Source organism: Acomys minous (assembly GCF_964271855.1).
Source record: "Acomys minous genome assembly, chromosome: 15".
Lineage (NCBI taxonomy): Eukaryota > Metazoa > Chordata > Mammalia > Rodentia > Muridae > Acomys > Acomys minous.
Window position 1 is genome coordinate 90,906,977 of NC_140497.1, and position 14,606 is coordinate 90,921,582.

Here is a 14,606-nt window from a genome sequence, read left to right on the forward strand (position 1 = left end):
AACATTCTTTCTACCTTTCTCACTCTGGTTTTTTACTGTGGATGAGATGTGATCACTCACCTCACGCCACCACCATGCCTTCCATAAGATGGTGGACTGCTTTTCTTCTTCAACGACTAACCGAAACAAACCTCCTTCTATTGCATCACTTTTGTCAAGTGTTTTATCATGTAAATGATAAAGGTGACTGACCTTGTCTAACCCGGTGAGAAGAACCCACAGCAGGAGAAGAAGGCAAAGGAAAATTAAACTTTTAAGTTCCCATTACACCAGCATTGCCTCAGAACCATCCAAAGCGGTCTTTGTATCTAAAAGGCTATTTATACCGAGGTGTTCTAAATTAAGTTACTGGGGGAGTGGGGGAGGGAAGGCAGCAATTTGGTGCTAATATCTAGAACACAAAATAGGTAATAAAACCCTTTATTCCCGTGACTGAGAAAAATATAGATTTTTGTAGAAAAGAGAGAAAAGAAAGACCTATCTGTGGAGCAACTCCACAAAAGAGGGAGGGTTGATGACTCGCCTGCTGTTACACAAGTCGTACACTGAGACCTAACAATTATCCCCACGGCGTAGGCAGAGTAAACGCGCACCGATAAAATCTTATTAGGGTAAGATTACCGAACGAGTAGAAATCGCACGGTTAGATAATTGCAGAGGAACCCTGAGTGGCACATGGGCAAAGCTGTACGAGAACACCCGCACCGCCTGACGGGATAACAAACACAATACGTCATTTCTGTTCTCCGCCTAATCCTGCGCCATAACTGCCCCGTGATGATCATGTGAGAAGCCTGTGCGTATTGCCAGCTCACTCCCCTGAGCATCAGCGATTCATTAAGTGGAGCAATCTTCAGATCTGACACTGTTTAAGATTTGTCACTTAACAGTTTAAGTAGTCGTTATCATATTGAGATATAGATTGGGTACTTTTCCAGGAAACGTTAACAGCCTCAGGGCGACATCTGACTTTCTGCTGTGGAGCTTTGCCAGTGTGGCCACCATCCCTGCTCCCCACGCCCTCTCACAAAGTCTGTCCATCACAGCTTTTGGCCCTGTGCCTCACGCCTTCAGGAAATGTACATTCCTGTCATGAATAAAATCTTCCCCAGGGAGCTGGCATCGCTCTAGCTGGCCACGATGCCCCAGGGCGTAGCTGTATGTTAGACACATAACGCATGCCTGGCGTGTATCTGCCACACGGATTATGACTGGTATCATGTGTCAGTGTAGTAATGGCTATTAGCTCAATAGTCAAAATGTTCCTTTAAGGACAAATGGGATCGTGTTCCCGCCGGTCACAAGTCTCCACAAACGTCACTGCTCTCTCAGTGCTAATGTTCTGTCAGTGACCACAAGCCCCATGGAGCTCAGCTGCTGGAACCTTCTGTCCCGTGTCCTAGCTCTTCCCTTCCTGCTGTCCACAATGCTTCTTTAGTAGTTAGTAGGATTCTCTAACAATCCAGGAATACTGCCTGCTAAGGGTCTCTGCGGGAACTCTCCCATCTGCCTTCCCAGCATCCCCTTAATTTCCTAATGAACCTTGCTGGTTAGCTCCACCATCTGAATCCTCCAAACCCTGCACTCCCGACATGTGCTCTTTCTCCCCATCCTGTAAAACCTTAGTTTTACAAATTACTAAATAACCTACCTACTAATGCCAATTTTTTTTCATCTCTTCTCTTTTAAAAGTTAAGTTCCTTAAGGAAGATATTTTGTCTGATTTGTAGACTGACTGATCCCATGTGCCTTGAACCATGCCTGAATCAAGAATCCTTGTTGAGTAATAGATCATGGGTGAATCACACTATTAAACGTCGTATGATGTTTTACAATGAGTGTGTCTGTCTTTCTTTCCTTGCTGTCGTGGTAACCCTGGTGCTAAGTGTCCCATTGCTATTCTCACTTTGATGAAAAGTTTGAGGAGTTGAGCCATTTGACCTTTGGCTCACCCTCTCCTCATACCTCCATCTGACATTAGGAAGCTAAAGTCACCTTTCCCAGGCCTCCTTGCCGTGTGGGTGGGAGGCAGGCTGAGAGGTTGCACAGTAGCTGTGAGGCAGAGCGGCGGCCATGCTCCTGCCCTTTTCTCTGTTTCTGCACCAGCGTGGTTGTGGCAGGGTGACACGCGCCTGCAGAGGCATCCCAGGGTCCATTTCCTAAGTCCCTGGCCTTGGAGCTCTGCAGGTCAGTTCAGCAGCGGCAACTCCTCCTGCCTGGCTCCTTACACTCAGCGTCACAGCGATGTCTACCCTTCCATTTTGGGGCATCAGAGGTTCAAACAGCTAAGTGAAGGTTTTCAACCTGCAGAGACCAGAGCATCCCCAGGATAACAGCTCCTAGCACTCCACTCCGTGCAAAGTCAGCTTTCTGGACTGTTCTGAGAATTAGAACTTGCGTTTAACCCATGCCATTCTCCTTCAGCCCTTCCTGAGTTGTATACCTCCTTAGCTCCCTGCAGTAAAATCCCTGTGCACACATAGCACCGGAAGTCGGCCTAGAGAAGTGATGGCTAAGTGCTTCGGAATGAGTTCTGCTCCTCCAGAGGCCAAGTCCAGTGTTCACTACCCACAAACACTGGCTCACAAAGAACTGTAACTCCAGCTTCCAAGGATCCATCCCACTTTCTCTTCTACTCCATGTGTAGAGAAATTTTAATTCAGAACATGGCTGCTCTAGCAAGACATTACATTCAAAGACCTTCTAGGTCTGAGTGATCCAGCTGGGATACAAACACTTCTTTAAATCCAAGAGACAGAAGCAAGGAAATCTGAGTTCAAGGCCAGCCTGGTATAGAGCAAGAATCAGGTAAAGAAAAGGTGGTAGTACACACCTTTAATCTCAAAAAAGGAAGGTAAAGTTAGTTTGTAGAAGGAAGCGCCCATGTTTGAAAGTGATGTCTCATTGAGGAGCAGAAAAGGTGATGAGTCAGAGAAGATTTGACAAAGTAGGATACGCCCAACTCTCACAAGAAGAGAGAGGAAAGGGAAGCTACTTAAGAGGCAGTTGTGCAGAAAGAGGAGGCAGTTTTACCAGGACAGTGATAGAGAGATGGGATACAGAGAGAGAGAACTCAGATGGAGACGGATGAGCCAGAGAATGAGAAGGAGCCAGGAGATTAGAGCAGACTGCTGAGTTAGTTTGAGGCCAAGCAGAGCAATTCAGGGGCTGAGAGAGAAGCCAGATTGCATAAGTCAGCTGGGAGAGGAGTTTGAGCCAGAACAGCTGAGTTGAACCAGCCAGCCCAGAGCTACAAAGTAAGGTTGAGCTTATTAAGCAAGCGTGGGCTTCTTAAGCAAGTCTCAGAGGCTGAAAGCATTCTGGGCCTAGGTTAGATTTACAGAGGCCAGAAGCTTCCAGGACTAAACGTAGGTCAGCAGAAGGAGGCAGTAAGACTGCCAGACAACAACCGAACCAGGAGAATAAAAGTTCCTTTTTTATACCTAGTGATCACCAGCACTCACATGCACATACCCCTACACAAACATGTATGTGTACACATAATTAAAAATAAAAAGTTAAAAGCTACATCCATAACAGTCTCGCCAATGTGGCTTCCTAACCCTGAGGTGAACAAGGACAACAACAGTAGACATGCCAAAGTGGATGGGGAAAAGCCCACAAGGCCCAGCCCTACACAGAGAACTAAGGAATGCTGAGAATGGAGAAAGAGTCTTCCCCAGAGAGGAGTGCACCAGCTGGCTAACTCGTACCATATAGTCAGCCCTGGAAACATACATATAAATAATGTTATTCAGACTGAGCTGGTTATATCTAGGCCTATAGATGCACATTTGTGCATATAACACATATGTGTTGTTTTAAAGAGTGAAAAATCCCAAAGTGTTCAATTTTACCAATGAAGACTCAGGAGCCAGATGCTGATGTGAAAACCTGCTAGCTCGGAGGACCAGAGAAAGCAGCCAGCTGACCTTCCTACTCAGCTCACATCCTAAAGCCAAAAAGCCCAAAGCCAAATGCTTGCTAGCTCAGCTGACAGCCCAGGAGAAAGCCAAAAGCTGAAAGCCAAAGAGCTAAAAAGTCCCCTCTTCTTCTCCATGCTGTCTTAAATTCCCTTCTCTCAATGTCCCTCCTATACACTTAATTCCTGTCAGCTGGTTTCCCGCTCCACCTCTTGACCTAGGGTTAACTTTATTAAATCCTGTGTAGAGAAAGCTCTTGGACTAAAGGTGTGTGCTAGGGCTGAACCACACACACCAAACAAGAAACAGGTTTTTACAGTTTACAGTTCCGAGCTCCTCAATGAGATCAAATATCCTGCAACACATACATGCGTGTAACAGCAAGTAACAAAAAAAAAAAAAAGAGGCCATGAATGTGAAGAGAAAGGAGACATGTATGGGAGGCCTTGGATGAGGAAAGGGAAGGGAGAAAGGATGTAATTGTATTATAATCCTCCCCAAAAAAAAATCTGAAGTGATTTCTGTTCCTGTTCTGAACCTAAAGGGTTAGACCACATTGCTAGCCCCTCCTTCCATGCCTTCAGTCATCCCATAATAAATCACGCCCTGAGAACCTGCACATACTAGACTCTGCATTACACCCAAAGCTACCCACAAAGTGTCTAACCATCAAAGAGTGGCATCGCCAGACCCATCCCATCTGAAGAATTTGGAATCTCTCATAATTCAGGAGATTTCCAGATTGCACCTCACCTATTTTCTCAAGAGACTTTTTCCCATTAGCAGATTTCTCCTCCCAGTGACCCTACTGCTCTCAACGCAGTTCAAAAATAGATAAAGCATAAGGTGGCACCGTGACATCCACTGCTATTCCCCAGAAGTGCCTTCTCCTCCTTTCTGCTCCTCACTCCCTCTTGTACTGCTCTGAAGTTCACAAAGACATCCTCAAGAAAAGCTTGTCAAAACAGCAAAGAGGCAGAGAAGCTCCGCCAACTGCAGCCAGTGAGATCTTAAAAGATGTGTTTAAGAGCTGTACATACAACTGCTGGTGAGATCCTAAGATGTGTAGTTACCAGTCCAAACCTCAATTCACCCAGGAAGAAACCATCCATTCTTGGGGGGGGGGGTTATAAAGATTAAATGACATATATTGGCATTGTCATGCAGAGCTGCTATGACAGACCATCACAGACCGAGTGGCTTTGATGATAAGCAATTATGTCTCACACTTCTGGTGGCTGGGGAGCCCAAGAAGGTGCCAGAAGAACTGGTAAGGGACAAGCCCCTTATGTGTAGATGTTCATCTTCCCATCGGGTGGAAGGGACCAATGAAAAGGAGCAAACTCGCTGCCTCTTCATGAGGTGCGGGTGTCATCCATGGGGACTCCTCTGTCTCCACAGACGTGATCCAAAGGCCCTACCTCCTCACATCTGGTGCTGGGGTGGTAATACACAAATTTTAAAATAATGCATTTAGCCTACAGTATATAAAGTCTTTGCTAAACCGGAGGCAGTTAATAGATAATCAGAACTAAAATGTAAAGCTTTTTACTATGAACCAAGTTTGCTCAATGTGTGCCCTTAATCATAATCAAAACGGTAAGATGTCATTATTCTCACTTTCTAAACTTGTAACATTAATAGCTACTATTAATAAATGCTGATAACTTACTAGTGATTTGCTGTTGTCATTGCTGCCCTAACCCTCACACATCCCAGAAACTCAAACACAGCTCGCAGCCTTCTTCCAACTGTCTTTCCTCGGAGCTCTCTGGAAAGAGGCAACTGGCCCTGAGCAGCACTGATTAGGAGACATCTAGTAATACAGCCCTTGAAATATTTGAACCAGTCTCTCCCACTGTCATTGTCCTTTTCTGGCTACATGAACAAAGGCATTTCCTTTGTTCCTTTATGGTCTCTTTTCCAATCCTCTCACCGCATCAGACATGTCCACATTCACAGCAGTAAACACACTGGGTTACAATTTTATTTTGTTTTGTTTTGTTTTGTTTTTGAATTATTGTTTATTTGTATTTTCTGTGTATGGGTGTTTTGTCTGTGAACCACATACATGCAGCACCCTCAGAGGCCAGAAGAGGGTGCTGGATTCCTCAGGACAGGAGTTACAGACAATTGGGAGCCATTATGTGGACACTGGGAATCAAACCAGGGTTGTCTGGAAGAACAGCAAGTCTCCTTAGCCACTGAGCTATCCCTCCACCCTGGTTACAATTTTCTAATACTAACCACCACCAACACTCCTTTAAATGGTCAAATATCACATGATTTTTAACCTCAGGGAGGCTATAATCTCAGTATGAAGATTAGAAAAAAACAAAAGTGAATTTAAAAAAAATAACCATTTAGGAGGGTGGCTAGGGCATAAATAACAATATACAACATGTAGATTCTGAAGCTCCTTACGCATCTTCCCTCTGCTGTTTTCCTTCGCAGAAACCAAGGGCAGGCAGTGGAAGCTCACTAGGTCTCGCCTGCTTAACCAAGAGGCCAGCAGCTACAATGCCTACATAAAATGACTGCATAGGTTTGAAGGCGTGAAAAACAGGAACACATACATACTTCCTACAGAGCGAGGCAGACTGTGGTGTCTCACAAGTCAGACGGTGTCCATTACTGTACGGAGATGGATGGTGAACCAAATCTGAAACTGTTCTCTTTGCGTGTTTGTGCCCTTCTAAAGACACATGATGTATAATGCAGTCTTAAGTGGCTTATTTGGCTGCTAATACCAAGATGCCTCTCACGCAGATGTTGGTCACTGACCGATTTTTAAGCCTTGCATAAACGCATATATGCATTGAATGTAACCTAACTCAGTTTTTCCTTATTACTCTTTCTCATAATCATACTGTGTTCCAGATTAGGGAAAAAAAAATCTGTTGAATACAGTCACCCCATTTGCAATTACATTTTAATATGTTTGTTCTGTTATATGAATTTTAATTACTCATTGCAAACTTGGTTACTATAATTATCCCATCACAATTTTAAATTTTTATCAGTTTTCCCTCCTTTGCCCAGACGTGTGAGGGAGATAAGTTATTAATGACTCCTGCCTGTGAAGCTCAGAACTACTAAGTACGAGCAGAGTGGAGTCCATGCCGGCTGAAAGGATAATTGCCTCCAACACAGCCCGGCTCACCTGCTCCCGATTAAAAAGCAGTTTCGTCGCTGGGTATTTCAGTGACCCAGGTACTAAGATTCAAACACCAGGTCTAATACCAAGGCACTGGAATCTGAAGAATGAGAGGAAATTTAGAGAGCAGAATTTAATAAATACCATCAGTACCGGGAAGCATATGAGTGAGCTCTGTCTGGGGCATCTTTGGGGAGTCTATGGCATCCTCCATTCTTGCCATTGAGAATTACAGGTTCCTGCTGGGTAGGACCGCCTCCTTCTAACACCCTTGACATTTAATCAAGCAGCAAACCCTGCCGCTTCTCCCTTTACCAGTGGTCTCTCTGCCTAGTGTCTCTACAGTTTTATCCAAAGTCAGATCCTCGGTACTTTCTGTCTGGGTTATGTCGACAGATTTTCACTGGTTCTCCTACCTACTGTTTCTTCCCCTTCTAATTGTCTGGGCACAGGCACATCGCCACCAAATTAACTGACCTAACACAGTGGGCCAAAACCATGAAATAGGGCGGGACATAGAGACACACCTGTAACCTTAATTCTCAGGAGGCTGAGGCAGGGAGATCATGAGCTTAAAGCTAACCTGGGCTACATAATGAGATCCTATCTCAAGACAAAATAAGAAGCAAAACAAAACTCAACAGAGACTCTTCAGAGCCTGCAAATACAGTAGGTTTTCGAACTTCATAAAGTAAATTAATGTGCTAATAAACATCTATGTACAACATGCATATTTATAAACATGTTCTGGAAACAGCCCCACTCATTTTTACTTTAAGTATTATACACCTGCTATAATTGCGGATCCTCTGCTTTCTTTAATTGACCACAGATCTTGAGAATAAAAACAATGCATATCAGCGTTGGAGAGAAGGCTCGGGCAGGTAAGAGCACTGACGGCTCTCGCAGAGAACGTGGGTTCAGTTTCGAGCACCCACATGGCAGCTTACAGCCCTCTGTAACTCCAGTTCCAGATGATCCATCCAATGTCCTCTTCTGGCTTCCATGGATACCAGGCACATACACGGTACCCATGCACACATGCAGGCAAAATATTCACAAACATAAAATGAAATAAATAAAATTATTTTGAAAAAGAAAATGCACATACCTAAAATAGCACATAGACAAATAAAGCACAAAAACCAACCATGTTTCCAACTACTCAAGAAAAACTAAGATCGATTTTTATTATTTTTTTCTAGATCATAAGGCCAGGAAATATTTCACAGCTCATATTTTGAACTAATAATCTAATTAAAAATGGCATTTCCTTCTTGTATATTACAGTGACTCTGGGCCTAAGCCCTGATAGTAAAAGCCAAGATAAATATACGAACAAACAAGTTAAGGCCATGGTCCTTTAACAAAAATGTTTACCACCCAGAAGGAATATCAGCAGGGTAACACTAACGCTAGCAATAGGCCCACAGCACTATCATTGTACCTTCTTAGCAACCCACAGAGTACTGGCAAAGCTGTCCTCCGTGAGCATGCTCTGTGTATGTGCACATCAAAGAGTTACTGACGTGGACCCTTCCAAGATTCCTTCATGCTCACACACAGCTTTGGTCATTCTGATACATGAGCAAATATAATCTATATCTGTTGGCATATTTTTTATATTACTTTATTTGGGCTTTTATACCTCTACTTTATTCTACTCTGCCCTTATTCTACCCTAATCCCTTCTTAACCTCCCAATACTGAGTAGGGAATAAAGAAGATTAGAGGGGAAAGGGAGAGTAGACTTCTACAGGCTACTTCCTGCTGATTAGGGATGTAAGGTTCCTTGAAACAAGTCCAGTCTTCATCTTGTCAGGATATCTCCGACTTCTTCTCATCTGTTTTCTCTGGATCATTTGACAAACCACCAACAGCAGCAGCAGGAACAGCAGGAGGAACAGCCACGCCTTCTTCTTTGGAGCAGTCCCTTCTCTCTCAAGGCTCTCCCATTTAGACCCTCTCTAGAGTCCCTATATTTAAACTATCTGCATCTGGACAAAGATCATGCCCCTGCTAGTGCACAAGACAATCACAGTTAATAGCTGTAGACAATCGAAGCAGCCCCGTATCCCACACCTGGGATAATATATATATCTCATAACTGGGGTTTTTGGGACACCAACATTCTAACTGCACATACTCTGCTTGGATCACCTCAGCAAAATGACACATATAATATTGATTAAACAATAGACATTTATTGTTCATAGTTCTGGTAAGTCTGAGACCTCGGATAGCTCATAAAGCCCCCTCCCTTTTTTTTAAGAAATGACGTCATGCTCACTCTGATATGTCAAGGGCCTTTCCTTGACATATCAGAGAAATGGAGATTTGGTGTCTCTTTCTCTTTTTATAAGGCTGCTATTCTGATTGTAACTTATGACATTAACCCTAAATACCTCCCAAGAGCCCCACCCTCAAATACAACCCCATTGGAGATGAACAGGACTTGAGTATTTGAATGTGGGAAGAGAGGTGCCCCGGTGACCAGTCTGCTGCGCACCCTTCAAGTCACCGCTTGATTTACACTACAGTAAGTAAATTACACAGGCTAATTTACACGCAGTAAGCTAAGATAAGTCGGTTGGTGTTACTTCCACTGGGAGGAAACCCACCATATGAATGATTGCCTAAAGTCTTGGTTTCTGCATGCTTTCTGGTGACATCCCTACATTGCCTTTGCTATGTTATGCTACAAGAGCTAAACAGGCTAAATACTTTATGTTGATCAAAACTGAAATGCTCAGTGAAAGATGGCACCCACCAACACTCTTCTGCAGGGAGGGAAGGGCCATCACATTCCTAGAAAGAAGAGCCAGCTTCAGCAACGATAAAGAGCTTAGTTTCGCTTGGAGCAGGGATGCTTACTTTGTCAGCAGGTGTCTAAAAGGAGTAGCTGCAGACAAAAATGTCAATCAACACCGGCTGTACATTAAAACGGGGCAGTTGGAACCAAGGGTGCATAGTAGGATCAAGGATGTGTTGTTAGGTGATGCCTCTGATGTAAAAATTAAAATGATATAGGTTATGAAAGATGCTATAAAATTTTTAATTAAATCAGAAAAATTCCAGATCTAGGCTTAGTAATAATTCTACCATTGCTTTTGGCTGGAAGTGAATGGTGTGACTGGGAGACCCTTGCAAGGGCAGATTGAATAGTCACCTCATGCGCTGGCATGTAACACCCACCCTCCTGTCTGCTTCAGACAGAGCTCACATTACTAACTTCCTCTCCGTGAAGCTAAGCTGCCAAATCTCCACGTGACCGAATTAGCCTCCACATCGTCTCTGAGCACTCAAGTCCTTACATGAGACTTTGACAAGGCCGCACAGCAGTGCCAAGCAGTGGTACTTAGTTATGGGGACTCTCCATTTCCCAGCCCTCGTCCTGGTTCTACACAATCTCAGAGCTCTGTGAGTCAAATGTTTTAAAAAAAAACATTGCTTACATACATGTCTGTGCATCACAGGCCTGCCTGGTACTCACGGAGGTCGCAAGAGGGTATCAGATCCCCCATAACTGGAGACACATGAATGATTGTGAGCCACCATGTTGGGTGCTGTGAATCAAACTCTGGTCCTTTGGAAGAACTACAAGCACTTTTAAACTGCCGGGCCATCTCTCCAGCCCCCAAGTCTCTGTGATTTTAATCACTTGGCCATACCTTGTACAAAGGTGATAATTACTTTCCCATTAACTTATTAATGTTCCTAATTTTCTAGTATGGATTAAATTCTATTCTATTGTGACTTGTTCTTGAGGTACAACAGCAAATCGTAAATGACGTCTACAGTAAGAAGCTCTTACGGCCACATAGATAGCTCAGCGGCTAAGAGCACTGGCTGCTCACATCTCCCACATGACAGCTCACAACCATCAGTTACTTAAGCCCCAGAGGGTTGGATGACTTCCTCTGGACTCCATCAGGACTATGCATACATATGGTATGCATGCATACATGCAGGCCGATTATAAGCACAAAATAAAAATGAATTTAAATGAATTTTAAAAATAAGAAATCCTAGAAGGTAAAGGGAGAAAATAAAAATAGAATTATTTACAGAGTCTGATCAATTCACTTACTCAGTGTAGAACACATTTGTGAGAAATGGGATATAAACAGCAGAGCTTTTCCTGCTTATGGCAAGTGCAAAGAGGTTATCAGTGTCCACAATAAAAAAAAATGTGATGCTCACAGAAGACACAATTATTGATCTTAATACCAGAAAAAATAATTTCACCAGTGTGCATAAGAAGACTGTCCATGAGGGAATCACCTTCTACCATAGCCTGAGGTTAAACAGAACTCAATTCACCAACTAGCTTCTTCCACATCCTCAGGCGAGACAGAGGGACACATGGGCCATTAAGAAATAATCATGTAAGACATTTCTTTACTTTCTATAAGCACAAACAGCTGGTGTTGTCCTCCCTGCTTACTCAGAGGATATTACTTGTCAAAAAAAAAAAAAAACACCTGGGACTGAGGCATTGTCTGGCTGAGGCTGTCAGCTGGGCTGGCCCTGAAGCAACACTTCTTATTATCAGTCATGTTTTTCCTTCCCTGAGGTCGTCAGAAACAAAGAGGGTCAATTCATGGTCACCTCTGCCAAAATTGTTTACACACACACACACACACACACACACCCGACAGTCAGAGGTATAAAAGTCTGAAACTGCAAGTGGAGGCAGGCATGTTCTGTTTTGTTTTCAAATTCAATTCTCTTAAAGGAAAACTCCGCTCACTAAGGGGGTGGGGAGGAGATAGGAATAGAAGTAGGAGACCCATTTAATAGTGTATCCGAGGTTTCACAGGAAGCAGCTCAGGCCGGATGACACACTAGAGTCTTATGTATTATGATAAGTCATAGAAACGGCCACAAAGACGTGGGAGCCACATGGAGTTCGAAGCGGCTGATTATGTGTGAACTAGGTGGGGCACAGTGGGTGGGTGTCAGCGTCAAGGAGTGTTGGGTGAAGTGTGTGGAGCAGCGATGGTTTGGGTCTGAAGACAAAGGCACCCTAAACTGTTTCCACTGAATCAAGGATGCCGGGGCTCCAATTACAGGCGTGAGGTGTTGGCATGATAAAGCCAAAGTCTGGTTCGCTGCCGGGTAGCTGGATGCAGGAGGTGACTTTCCCTGAGCCCGGTTAAGCAAACTGATGAAAAGGAGGTGATAAAATGGGGCCCAGGGGATATAGACTATTACTAATCCATGGAGATATCCCTCCTTTCCCAGGAAGGTAAAACAAGCAGCAGAGAGAGCATCAGAGATGCCCCCGGACTTTCCCAGAGAGGTCTTAAAGCTCTGTCACTGAGGGAAAATCATAAAATGGGCCTGGATTCCAACCAAGCAGGACCAGTGTTACAGGCGTGCCACATACACGGTCTCTCACGGCTGATGCTCAGAGGGAGCTTTGCTGCCTTGAGTGATCGTCATTGATACCCTCAAAGTCTTAATAACTGTTAGTGGGACTGTGCCTTTCCTTATCCCCTGAGCCCTGCTAATGGTGGAGCCATCCTTGCAAGCAAGAATTAAAAGAATAGTAGCATCAAAAAAAAAAAAGTGACAGCAAGCTGGACTAAAAATTGTTTGAATATGAGGGAAACTGACACCAATGTCAGTACGTGACAGCACAGAGCAAGCAGCCGTTAATGCAGTCTGATGGAATGTGGGTGGGTTGTGGGAAGCGGGGAACGTAACGGAATGCTTTTCTCATGGCCACAACCAGTCACGTAAGGATTAATGGAGAAAAACAGCCAGCGCTTGAGATGGCTGTAGAAAAAACAGTGTCTGCAAGGGAGAATGACTCTGTGTGTGTGTGTGTGTGTGTGTGTGTGTGTGTGTGTGTGTGTGTGTGTCTGTCTGTCTGTCTGTCTATCTGTCTATCTGTCTTCATACCCCCCAAAAAAGAAAAAGGCAAAAATCTAGAAATTTTAAAGCAGCAAATGGTCATAGAAGAATATAAACAATGCAATTCTGATTACATAAGCCACGTGTGAATTACAATTCTTGGAGCTGGAGAGACGGCTCTGTCTTCTCATGTACATTGGAAGGGGTAAAATGGCCAGAAATTCTTGTCTTATGTTTGGTGTCCAGTTAGCGCTGGGGTTGGCTTCACCTGCTCTCCACTGAATGTCCGAATGGTAAGACTCAGCAGGATTCTTGTGTGCAGGGGGAGGGTACCTCAGTCCTGATTTGTGTGGCGTAACACATCACTCAGAAGAGACCAGCACTGTCTGTAGCAGACATGGTCAGACATCCTGCCTATCATTAATGCATCTTCATGGCAATGTCTGTAGTCACGGATGCAGGACGGTACAATTACAGCTTGACTATGTTTCTTTTCTTGAGGTTTTGGTAAAATATTCCGACAGAAGCGAGAGATAAAGGCTCCATTCCCGCAGAGAAATGAAGGTAGCAGGAGTTTTTAGCAAGTGGCCACATACCATAGTCAAAACAGGACACAGAAAGGGGCAGGTGCACGTTTCTGCTCACTTCCTTTTCTCTCCTAATGCAACCTATGATCCCAGCCAGAAAAGCCTATCCCACAGTGGGCGGGTCTTCCCGTGCCAATCAACATCAGCAGGCTAGTGCCCAGAGGAGAGGCCAGGTGATTTAAGATTCTGTCCAGCTGGCCGTGCTGATCATCACACAGTTGCAAAAAGCACAGGTGGCAGAAAAGCACAGAACCACCAAGACTTCCCAAGCTTTCTAGTCTAAAACAGAGCAACTTCCTTGCCAGGGAGAAGGAGGCAACGTGCCGGACCAATGCACCCAGACAGGGACGACCTACTCATTGCAAATTCCTTTTTATAAAAGAAATTTTTATTAGTCCTTTCAGGGGTTCATACAGCATGCTTTGATCATATTCACTGCCCTCCCTCCCTCCAAAATTCCTTTTAGTGCAAACCGTAACACTCATCTCCAGAGGAGACCAGGGAACCCAAGCGTGTTCCATGCCCTCTGTGCCCCTTTTTGGTGTGCATCTTTGATTGCAAGAGAAAATGAAAGAATAGAGAAAATGAAGGACTTTACTTTGAGTCTCAGAGTTAATAATATTTTGCCCGAGAATGGTTTTTAGAATATATAGCCTATGACATTAGGCAGGTTACTTCTCTGCACTGTCTTTCTGTAAAAGGAAATGGTGAAAATCATTGTGCGTACCATATCCAGTCATTATGAGCCATCAGTGGCATAAGAAGCTCACCAGAGCACCAAGCACACAGCAGCTCCTCAGTAAACGTGTTTGGTGACTAGTGCAAGACTGCGGCAGCTAGGCAAATAACATAATAATATTAAATGTGGATCACAGGCAGGCAAACTTTTCTGTCCTCTGATAGTTGTTGGCATTCAAGGCTCGGGCTTAGGAAACTACATTGGTTTTCATTTCTATATATGTGGAGACTAGTCGGATGTTCCTATCCTGTGAGTTTCTGAAGTTAAATAAATCTAGCAATGGCAAGCAAAGACAGAAGTAGTCCATGTGACACTCTTAAGGAAGTTCTCCCAGGGAG